General features: G+C 39.4%; 1 long non-coding RNA gene across 1 annotated transcript in view; it reads right to left on the bottom strand.

Annotated features, from left to right (window-relative positions):
• Positions 1–7,379, bottom strand: part of LOC109850092 — a 10,353-nt gene extending 2,974 nt beyond the window's left edge. The window contains exon 1 of the long non-coding RNA XR_002249332.1: positions 7,197–7,379. This is a non-coding gene — a long non-coding RNA (uncharacterized LOC109850092). The remainder of the gene's footprint in view (positions 1–7,196) is intronic.

Below are 10,094 nucleotides of genomic sequence, written 5' to 3'. Positions count from 1 at the left end.
CCCCCGTCGGGGGGTATTCCATCCCCCTCGGACCCCCTGAATACTCTGCGTAGCGCGACTAGATTGAGGGGCGGATGTCAAAAGTCCATGGATTCAAGGCATCTCAACCAGATCCATGTTCACCAAGAGCCAGTCCTGTCCAATCATGGACTGGGGGTTCCAATTCAAACCTCACGATCAGTGAGCAATTCTCCTCGAATCTTCACAATAGATTTGAGTGAGTTCATATCGAGAGAAAGACCGATGCAACAAATCATTCATTCATTTCAATGTGAACGGCTGATTCCTACGGTCCTCTCGGGATGTCAATGCTGCTCATATGCGGCCAAACTGTTAGTGTTCGACCAATTTACGAACGTTGCTTTGCCCAACCAACGACGATGTTCTCACAGGAAGAAGTCTCCAGAGACCGAATATCCCGAGGTCACTATCAATGTGATCAGCAGAGGGAAAGTCTCAGGTCCTAGTTCCGATGACTCTGAGACAAGTCGTTCGCCGACCGTCAGAGAAATCGCTAACGAGTTTGAAGGAGTCTACCAACGCACTCGGACGCGAACAGGAACCATTCTCCCTGTCAATTATCGGAGGTTAGCCAGAGGAACCAATTCCGATGATGAACACTCAGCCATCGCGGAGTCTCAATCGTCAAGTTCCTTTGTTGAACATGAAAGCTCCGCCTATATGACAGAAAGCCATGAAGATCTCGCGAAGAGACTTGATGAGCAGGAGGCGATCTCGCGAAGAGACTTGACGAGCAGGATGCCATGCTCAAATCTCAGCAGGAGGCCATCAATGAACTCTTGGCCCTGTTGACTCAACTTGTCGCAGACAAGGCCAAATCTCAGAAGACAGATTCACCACCTAGGCAAGAATCCTCCCGGAGAGGAAAAACGTCTTCATCCCGACCTCACACAAGCAGAGGGAAGGAAAAAGTGGTTGATGACACGGCTTCTGACCAAGAAGCCCATAACTTGGAATCTTCCTCTGATGAAGGAAGAAAGACGGAGAACGAACAGAATCTCCAGTCTGCCAAAATGGAAGAATTAGAAGCCCGCCTTAATGCCATGGCCAACAGAAGCGAGCTCCAAGAAGAGGGAGTTGTCAGACCCTATCCTGCCGAATGGGATGCAGCCCCTTATCCTCCAAAATTCGAAGTCCCGACGCTACAAACTTTTGACGGCACGGGATCACCGAACCAACATATCTATCATTTTAAGTCACAGACTGGGAATGTGATATCAAACGACGCCATACTGGCTCCATTATTCATTGGCACCCTCCAGGGAGGTGCCTTTGAATGGTTCAGGAAACTTCCTGTGGTGCCCGCGGGTTGTATCCAAAAGTGGGTAGATTTAGAGAGACTCTTCCTGTCAAGATTCTTTGAAGAGGATACTGAAGTCTCCATCCATACTCTTCTCGCCACTAAGGAGAAGAAGAGGGAGTCCGTCAAAGCCTTCGTCAAGAGGTTCCGAACCATGGCTCTCCGGTGTTCGTCAGGTATGACACAGTCTACTTTAGTAGAGACTTGTCGGCACAACTTGCAGACAGACCTCCTAGCCCGAATCGGAGTTGCAGAATGCCGTTCCTGGAGACAACTAATCTCTCAAGGCGAACAGGCTCAAAAGATCATTGCCAGGATCAAAGCTAAAGAACCAAGTAGACAGGATCAACCTGAGCAATCGGACCAAGCCCAACCTTCACCTGAGCAATCGGACCAAGCCCAATCTTCTCAGTCAGAAGAGGAAGATACCACGACTATTGAAGCTAATCCTCTTCAATAGGATGGCAGGTCCAACAACTATCACGTTAACAATTACCTCTGATAGTCAAACTCGTTAGAAAATGGCTCACTAGGCGATATGCCATGTCTACCCTTTTTCCCCTGTACTTGTTCAAGACTGGGGGTTGGTTTATTCGTAGTTGTCATGTTCAATAGAACACCTCCGTCAACCACGAAATCCACCAAAACCATCACGTTAACTGTCACCTCTGATAGTCCTTTTCCTCCAAATTCCCCCACCAATCCTCTTCAAGTAGGATGGCGGGTCCACAAAACTATCACGTTAACAGTTACCTCTGATAGTCAAACTCATCAGATAATGGCCTACCAGGTGATGTGCCTCTATTCCGACTTCATGGATAGTGCCCCACTAGGTGATGTGCCTTGTCTACCTCTTTTTATTCCCCTGCTAAGTCTTAATCAAGACTGGGGGTTGGTTACTTGGAATCCATTGGATTAAGAGTAATAAATCTTTCACATCGTTAAGTTAACATTACACTTCTGACGATCGTCACCCCACAGAGTATGAATACAGCTGGCATCGCTCCAATTTGTCACGTTAACAATACACCTCTGACAATCAACTTATCAATCCTCTTCAATAGGATGATAAGTCCTCAAAATTGCCCAAATCGCAATCTTCCCCAGCAAGACGCTAAGTCTTCAAAATCTTGTTCAAATCACAAGCATCAAAATTTATCGCTTTTGATGATAAACTCATTTAGCAAGTTTCCCCAGCGAGACGCTAATTCCTAAAATCTTGTGCAAGTCACAAGAACACATTCCTGTCAAGTTAACATCAAACCTCTGACAAAATCCACTTATCAATCCTCGTCAATAGGATGATAAGTCCACAAAGTTGCTCCAATCGCAACACAAATCCTGTCACGTTAACACTAAACCTCTGAAAAAATCCACTTATCAATCCTCGTCAATAGGATGATAAGTCCACAAAGTTGCTCCAATCGCAACACAAATCATGTCACGTTAACACTAAACCTCTGACAAAACATACTTATCAATCATCTTCAATCGGATGATATACCTCTGACAATCCACTTATCAATCCTCGTCAATAGGATGATAAGTCCCCAAAGTTGCTCCAATCGCAACATCCTCCAGTCACGTTAACATCACACCTCTGACGACCAAATCAACTTATCGACTCTCTTCAATAGAGTGATAGGTCCATAAAATACTGTTAGGTTAACATCACACCTCTAACAGTCAAACCCCCCAATGAACTTGTTAATCCTTTTTCAACAAGAATAGCAAGTTGTCATTATAAAATCCCCAACGGATTAAAGATTTTCTGAAGTTATCCCAGTGATAATAAAGAAAATTTCTGAATTTCACTCTAAGTGAAAATTCATGCCAAGTTAATATTACACCTCTGGCGCTTCCAACTTTCTTTCAGTGTTTCAAGTAACACAGGAAGAAATAACGACAAAGTCTACGTATTCAACATCGTAGCACCAAAATCCATGCCTTTTACGCATGGGGGACTTTATCTCGATCCCTAATTAGAGATAAGCCTACGCCTAACACGCGTTGCCGGTTAGTCTTTTCCCGTGAAAATGACAAAGTCTATGTATTCAAAATCATAGCATCAAGTCTAAGAGGGTTCATTCTCTTAGCACAACGTTACATGTGGAACGGACTTAGACAATCCACATGCTAGCCCGACTCAAACGGTAGTCGGTAAAGGCTTATCAAATCCGTTGATGGCTGAGGCTTTGCCAAAAATCCTATGCACATTTGCAGGTCCATCAGCTTAATGGATGTGAGCTGAGACTTAAAACAGATGAGCCAAAGAAAAGTCTCAAAGACTTAGTCAAAAATGCACGGAAGCCACTTCCTGTCTTAAGTCAAAACGTTGAGGTCAGACCCGCGATACAAAAACCGAACGCCGAGGTCACACCCGTGTTCCAAATTCAAAATGCAGGGTCCACCACCACAGTCCAGAAGCAGGATTATGGCGCATACCTTCACACAGGTCCTACGTGGCAAATCCCTTCAACCAAGATGCCTTCGAAGCAAGTGCAGAGAACAAATCCTTTACCACAAGGAATCAACAGCTCCAAGATCAGAGTTGAAATCCAAAGTATTCCGAAAATTCGTCCCAGTCAACCGCGAACTTTCGAAAACTTTGGAGGGGGTTCTGTAGGTTGTCAAAAAAAAATCACAATAGATAGTTGATCCCCATCAAAACACCGATGATGGAAGTTACAATCTGACGACTTCCAGAGGGCTACAATTTGAAAACTTTCACGTAGATCGCTAAAGGTTACAATCTGACGACCTTCACGACAACCGATGAGAGCTCTAGTTTAACAGCCTTCACCATCAACATCGAGAGTTACAATCTGACGACTCTTGCATATCAAAGAGCTAAAGTAAAGATTACAAAATGACGATCTTTGCAACGCTTCGACAGAAAGAGACTACAAATCAATGGTCTCTTCAAACCAAGACGTGGAAGTCCTCCCCACGTACCAGCATCAAGATGCGCCGCGTTCATAGCCACGAACGCAGCTCAAACGCAGCTTCCAAATCGCTGCAAACGCAACCCAGACGCAGCTCTAATCGCTGACAGACGCAGCTCAAATCGCTGCCAAACGCAGCTCAAATCGCCGCCAAACGCAGCTCAAATCACTGCCAGACGCAGCTTCCAAATCGCTGCAAACGCAGCTCAGACGTAGATTCCAACGCTGCAAACGCAGCGTCTAATTGCTGCGTCTGAGCTTCCAGACGATGCGTCGCCAAACGCAGCTCAAATCACCGCCAGACGCATCTTCCAAATCGCTGCAAACGCAGCTCAGACGTAGATTCCAACGCTGCAAACGCAGCTTCTAATTGCTGCGTCTGAACTTCCAGACGATGCGTTCAAGCTTCCAGACACTGCGTTTGAATGCAGAATTCACGTCAGAACGCGGGCCTGCGTTTGACTCGTTCAAACACGAGCTGAACGGTTCCAAAACTGTTTCCCACGATACGAGGGGATCACAACTCCACTCAGGAGTGATTTAAGGGGTGGTTACATCTCATTAGCCCCACTTAGGAGCGAATTAAGGAGGTGGTTACACCCTTTAATCCCCTATAAATAACTAAGAAATCAACTTAGTTCGGGGCTGGATCTTTCAGGCGGTCGGTTGGAGGAACTTCTTGGCTAGTCAACAGGATCCTTAGAGCATTTCTGGAGCTTGGGATTCGAGGGAGGCACTCCATCGCCACCGTGAAGAACCCAGAATTAAACAAAGGGGAGAATCCAGATCATTCTCTTCTCTTTTGTAACCAGGAATTCAAATTGTAATCGAGAGTTGAGAGAATTGTAATCATTCTTTTTCTAAGCAGTTAGAGAGAATAAAATCAAACACAATTCTTTTATTCATTTTCTTATTTGCAAATTTTCCACCAAACACTATGCGGCGCAAAGTGCTACATCGAGAGGACGGGAGCCACCTATTGAGGCCGTAGGAGCCACCTCTAGAATCTCACACGGATGGTACGGTCTTGGATGATATGATTTGGCGCAACGAGGACGTTGCGAGTTTAAGTGGGGGAGATTGTAATACCCTTGAGAGGGTGATGTGATTAGTATTGATAGATTTGATTGGAATACTCATATCATCAAGATGCATCTTCTTTTCAGAAACCCAACTCTTAGAAACTCCAAAGTTAAGCGTGCTTGGCCTGGAGAAATTCTAGGATGGGTGACCCCCTGGGAAGTTTTCCAGGGAGCGCGTGAGTGAGGACAAAACGTGTTGAAAAGACATGTGATGGTTTGTGAGGCCAGTCCATCAGAGCTAATAACATACCGACTCCGGGATTCCAGGGCGGGACGTTACACTTTTCAGTGCATAAATGTGTGAAAATATTTAATAATTAGAGTTCCTACTTTCAGTTTTATCTCATGATTTGGCATGGAAGGAAATTTTAATAATTTAAGGTTATTGCAGTAGATTATAATTAATTATCAAATTAGGCAACATAATTATGAAGATTGTTACCTGTTATTTTGTCAATTAGTTTCAGAGACGAAGGTGTTGTGAAAGAAGCTGTGAAAAAACTGACATCCACGAAGTTGCGACTGTAATTTAAGAGATCTCGCATTTCACTCATAAAAATGATTATTATGAAATCATGCATGATTGGAACTTTCTATCGGTGTTCGTATTATATAAGGGAATAGCTTAGCTAAATCCAATATCAAAGCTTCATCAATTGCTATAGATTGCAACATCTTGTGTATGTACTATTGGTGAAACTTTGAAGATAACCGACCAAGAGTGGAATAGAACACACATTAGTTACATGTTCTTCTATATATTTTCTACATAACTAATTCTTCAATAATTTTAATGTTTACAAAAAGTGCTCTTATCTGCACTTTGTTACACTTAGTAAGGATTCAATACTTATCCCCAAATTCACAAAGATCAAGGTCAACATGTTAGTTTCCACACACATTTTCTTTATAATCTGGTCAAGAAGTCAATCTAAATTAGACAATTGCTTATATATTAGTCAGCCAAATCTCAAATATGAGAAATTTAATAAGATAGTACTAAATATGATAACTAAAAGAACTCAAATATGAGAAATTTAATAAGATAGTACTAAATATGATAACTAAAAGAACTATCACCTTTTAACAATGATATTAAATAAAGAGAAACTTTGCTACAACTAAATATGATAACTAAAAGAACTATCACCTTTTAACAATGATATTAAATAAAGAGAAACTTTGCTACAATTCAGCTGTTATGTACTACTAAAATAAACAAATAAAATGAATAGGCAAACTAATGTGTGAAAGTCAATATTAGAATCATACACAATATTAGATTTGCTTTTCTTTTTTGCTTGGCATCAGTTTTTCTCCCTTAACAAATTAGATTTACTTTTCTTTTTTGCTTGAACTACTCAAGAATGGCAAGGTTATGTCATAAAAGGTGCACCTTTCTAATAGGACAATAGCTATGTTGCCTTTATTTATAATAATGAGTTAATGACACATAAATACTGCCATGTGTAATTTACTAAGAGAATTCCAAAAGAGATCTTACTGACCAAAAGAAAAAAGATTCTAACTTTAAATATATATATACCATATTAGCTTTTAGAGGGCTAATAGTATAGCTCAACGGGAGAAATTTGTTATGTTTTTGCTTTGGTTGATAAGTAAAATGCAAACTCACTCTTTTTTGCTTCCTATTGTTTGATAGTTAGGAAGTATGTTTAGCTAAATCAACCATATCAAAACAAAGAAAGCTGTTACCCCCTCAATATTCTTAGTCAAAGAAGAGAACGAAACACCATTAAATAGGCATGTAACCATGACCAAAGATTGGATTACTTCCTGCCAAAGAAGAGATGCATACAATAGCGTATTATGAGAAAGCAATAATACCTTGGGTTTTGAACATGTTGAATGTCATCCAATGATTGATCGTTTATTTCATATTCTTAAGGACAACAATAAAGTTTCTCCAGTTGAAGGTTGTGGTACGCATGGTGCATGCTCCCAGATGGTTTAGCATATGCTTGAGAATTGAGACCTCTTCCTTGGAAAATACTTTCCATAACTTTAATGTGCATAAAGAGATAGAGCAGAACTTCCCAAAACGAAAGACCCAAGTCCTGCATGAGCTGTCAATATTAGCAACGATCAAAATCTTAGCTAAATGACTAGTTTGAAATGTAAAGTACTTGGATCAACCTACCAATCAATTACCAAATGATAAAAAGTTACAAACACTTGGAATGTAACCCCTAGACGTATTCATGTATACTTAACCATCAAATAGATCACATGAGCAAATTTATCATCTCAGAAAATAACATAAATGGAACAATCAACAAATAAAGTGAAAATAACATAAACTATCTTCTAATATGACCAAGGATTGACGTATTCATGTATACTTAACCATCAAATAGATCATGAGAAAATTTATCATCTCAGAAAATAACATAAATGGAACAATCAACAAATAAAGTGAAAATAACATAAACTATCTTCTAATATGACCAAGGATCTACACATATCAGGTGCAAAAAAATAGTATGACATAGACATGAAACTTGTTGCTTCTATAAAATCACATCAATAGTCATCAGTTTAAGCTCATGCAAATTCACCTAAAGGAACAAATTCTCGAGAAAGAGAGAATGTTTGATAGATTTAATGTAGAGAAATAAATTAAGTATTCACACAACTATTTTGTCACTTGTAGGAGTTTTCAGACTTTTGACTTCTTCCTTGCTCGTTCATCACACAAAGGCCAAATGTCATGAATTCATGTGCCTGTAAAACAAATTTATGATTAGGTGTCGTGTTTATAGAAAATTCAAATTAAATGCCTTTGTAAGAAAATATAGAGAACCAAATTCACATTTATAAATAAAGGAGGAGCATACTACAATATATTCAAAGAGAGACAAAATAATAGAACTTTTCATATTTCATTAATAATATGGATAACATACCTTCAAAGTCTACAGTACATCTTAAAGAAAGTAACTCGCTAAAATAATTGTGCCCCTTAAAAGCCTAAACAATGAGTAATATTTGAAAATTATTTTGAAATCAATCTTTCAAATCATTGAAATTACTTCCAAATAAACACATGCATATATAATTAATCAAAAAAGGAGATTCAGGAGCTTACTTCAACATGTTCTCCAATTAAAAGCTTAGTCATATTGTGGCAAATAGTTTCAACATGTATGGCAATAGGAAAGCAAGAACCAAGAAGAGTGAATCTTGCTCAAAAGTCAAAAGCAAAGATAAAAAGGAAGTTGTTTCTCCTCTCTTTAGAAATTGATCTAATTGTCCACAGCCAAACCTCATGTACCGCCAAATCTTCAGTCAATGTGACGTAGTTCCACATTAGTCATCTTTCGCTAATTCTTAAGTAATTTTTTGGAAGTAATTGACCTGATTTGAAGTTTTTTACTCTTTCCTAATCATAATATAGTCTTTGATCATATTCTTTTGAGTTATAATTGCATCAAAATGAAAAAAATTAAATATCAAAAATTACTAACATCAGTTCTTAAAGTACTAAAAACGGTTTATTTTTACTTGTAATCATTAAGATTAAAACATTTTCCAATATTCACCCAATAAATCCTTTTGACTCTGTCATTGAACTCTTTCTAAACCTCAAATGAGAAGCCTAAACCTCAAAGAATTAAAGAGAGATGCATTGTTAGTGCCTCTAATCTAAAATAAAATTTTGGGTTTAAAAATGAAATATGATCTCATTCAAACCAAAATTTCTCAATTTTCATCTGACTTTGTCATTCTTGCCACATTGCTAGCAAATGCTTGATGGAGAACTTGATGCTTGCAAGAACATAAAGATAAAATAGCAGGAACTTCGTTTCTTGGAATGGTCAATAATATTTTATCACGTTTATAGACGATTTTTCGCGTTATGTCTATCTTTATCTCATACATGAAAATTCTCAATCACTGGACGTGTTCAAAGCTTACAAAGCTGAAGTTGAGAATCAACTCGACAAAAGTATCAAAAGCATCAGATCTGACTATGGTGGTGAGTATTACGGTATGACGGTTCAGGTGAACAACGTTTGGGACCATTTGCTAAATTCCTAGAGGAACGCGGTATTGTCCCACAGTACAACATGCTTGGTTCTCCTACCATAAATAGTATTGTCGAAAGACTAAACAAGACATTTAAGGACATGATAAGAAGTATGATTAGTCATTCCAACTTATCAGAATCTCTCTAGGGAGAAGTATTAAAGACTACAGCTTACATACTCAATAGAGTACCCACAAAAGCGACTGCCAAAACCCCTTATGAACTTTGGACGGGCAAAAGCCTAGTCTAAAGCATTTACACTTTTAGGGATGTCCAATTGAGGCTATGCCTTATAGGTCACATGAAAACAAACTGGACTCTAGGACGGTCAGCTGCTACTTTATTGGTTACTCCGAGAGATCTAAGGGGTTACAAATTTTATGATCCTACTTTCAAGTCAGTATTTTATGATCTAGAGGAAGATGATTGAGAGAGTAGAGATTGGTCGACGTCATCTTGAGACGTTGCTCACACTATATTGTATTTTTTAAATGACGTTTGAGATGGTCAATGCCGCTGTTATGATGAGCTCCAAAGATATGGCTGTATAACTCACATTTGGCCTTTTGGATGAGAAATTTATCATATTGATCTCTAGTGACTTCTATCTTCTCAAAGAAAACTCACACTTTGGATCTCAGCCTTTTAGGAGCTCTAGCTATTGGATCATCATCACCGAATTTAGGATCAATATC

This window comes from Asparagus officinalis, chromosome 7 (genome assembly GCF_001876935.1).
Source record: "Asparagus officinalis chromosome 7, Aspof.V1, whole genome shotgun sequence".
NCBI lineage: Eukaryota > Viridiplantae > Streptophyta > Magnoliopsida > Asparagales > Asparagaceae > Asparagus > Asparagus officinalis.
This window is presented reverse-complemented; position numbering and strand designations above follow the sequence as displayed.